Here is a 2,486-nt window from a genome sequence, read left to right as displayed (position 1 = left end):
CCTCTTCCGAGGATTGATGATCTTTTCGATCAGCTTCAGGGTGCTTCTTATTTTTCAAAAAAAGACCTCAGATTCGGCTACCATTAATTGAAGGTAAGGGAATGTGATATTCCCAAGACAACATTCAGGACCCGTTATGGTCATTATGAGTTCTTAGTTATGTCCATTGGTTTGACCAATGCGCCTACAACATTCATGGATCTTATGAATATAGTATTCAAACCTTATTTAGATATGTTTGTTATCGACTTCATCGGTGACATACTAATCTATTCAAGGAATGAAGAAGATCATGCTAGCCATCTCAAGATAGTTATTCAGACTTTGAAAGATAAGGAGTTATATGCTAATAAGTTCTTTAAATGCGAGTTTTGGCTTGAGTCTGTGGCATTCTTGGGTCACATAGTTTCCGGTGATGGAATTAGAGTTGATACCCAAAAGATAGAGGCAGTGCAGAGTTGGCCTAGACCCACATCTCCAACTGATATTATGAGTTTCTTAGGTTTGGCTGGATATTATAGAACGTTCGTAGAGGGGTTCTCGTCTATTTCGTCCCCTTTGACCAAGTTAACTCAGAAAACAGCGAAGTTTCAATTGTCTGAAGCTTGTGAGAAAAGCTTTCAGGAATTGATAAAGAGGTTGACTACTGCCCAGGTTTTGACGCTACCAGAAGGTACTCAAGGTTTTGTGGTGTATTGTGATGCATCTACAATTGGCTTGGGTTGTGTATTAATTAATGCAGAATGGTAAAGTTATAGCTTATGCCTCCAGACAGTTGAAGAAAAATTACCCAACCCATGACTTAGAGTTGGCTACCTTAGTATTTGCTTTGAAGATATGGCGTCATTTGTATGGTGTTCATGTTGATGTATTCACTGATCACAAGAGTCTTCAATATGTGTTCACTCACAAAGAGCTTAATCTCAGACAAAGGAGGTGGTTAGAATTACTCAAGGATTATGACATGAGTATTCTTTACCACCCAGGTAAGGCTAATGTTGTTGATGATGCTTTAAGTAGGTTGTCTATGGGTAGTACTGCCCATGTGGAGGAGGAAAAGAAAGAGTTAGCGAAAGATGTGCATAGACTTGCACGCTTAAGAGTCCGACTGATGGATTCCACAGAAGGAGGAGTAGTGGTGATGAATGGGGTTGAATCATCATTAATGTCAGAAGTAAAAGAGAAGCAAGACCAAAATCCCATTTTGCTTGAATTGAAGGCAAATGTTCATAAGCAGAAAGTTATGGCTTTTGAACAAGGGGGAGATGTCGTACTGCGATATCAAGGTAGATTGTGTGTACCAATGGTGGATGGACTCCAAGGGAGGATCATGGAGGAAGCTCATAGCTCTAGATATTCCATTCACCTGGATTTCACAAAGATGTATTGTGACTTGAGAGAGGTATATTGGTGGAATAGTATGAAGAAGGGCATTGCAGAATTTGTTGTTAGGTGTCCAAATTGCCAACAAGTTAACGTAGAGCATGAAATGCCCAATGGTTTGGCTCAGAATATAGAACTTCCGGAATGGAAGTGGGAGATGATAAACATGGATTTCATCACAGGCTTGCCAAGGTTTCGCACGCATCATGACTCCATTTGGGTGATTGTTGATAGAATGACAAAATCAGCCCACTTTTTGCAGGTAAAGACTACCCTTTCAACAGAAGATTATGCCAGGTTGTATATTCAGGAGGTGGTAAGACTTCATGGAGTCCCTGTTTCGATTATATCAGATAGGGTGCTCAATTTACTACACAGTTTTGGAAGTCATTCCAGAAAGGCCTGGGTTCAAAGGTGAACTTGAGTACTGCTTTTCATCCTCAGATAGATGGTCAAGCAGAGAGCACTATTCAGACCTTAGAGGATATGTTGAGGGCATGTGTGATTGATTTCAAAGGTAATTGGAATAATCACCTACCCCTTATTGAATTTGCATACAATAATAGTTCCACTCTAGCATCCAGATGGCTCCACATGAAGCTCTTTATGGGAGAAGATGCAGATATCCTATTGGATGGTTTGAAGTTGGTGAAGCAGGGTTGATAGGACCAGATTTAGTTCATCAAGCTATGGAGAAGGTGAAAGTAATTCAAGAGAGGTTGAAAACTGCACAGGGTCGTCAAAAATCCTACACTGATGTTAGGAGAAGGGAGTTAGAGTTTGAAGTAGATGATTGGGTATATCTAAAAGTCTCACCCATGAAGGGTGTTATGAAGTTTGGTAAGAAGGGGGAACTTAGTCCCCGATATATTGGACCTTATCGAATATCCAAGAGGATTGCCAAGGTAGCTTATGAGTTAGAGCTACCACAAGAGTTAGTCGCGGTTCATCCAGTGTTTCGCATCTCCATGTTGAAGAAGTCCATGAGCGATCCTTCATTGATCACATCAACTGAAAATATTGGGATCAAGGATAGCTTATCTTATGAGGAAATCCGGTTCAGATTCTAGATCGCCAAGTTCGCAAGTTAAGGACAAAAGAGG

Source organism: Solanum tuberosum, unplaced genomic scaffold (assembly GCF_000226075.1).
Source record: "Solanum tuberosum cultivar DM 1-3 516 R44 unplaced genomic scaffold, SolTub_3.0 scf00606, whole genome shotgun sequence".
Classification (NCBI taxonomy): Eukaryota; Viridiplantae; Streptophyta; class Magnoliopsida; order Solanales; family Solanaceae; genus Solanum; species Solanum tuberosum.
This window is presented reverse-complemented; position numbering follows the sequence as displayed.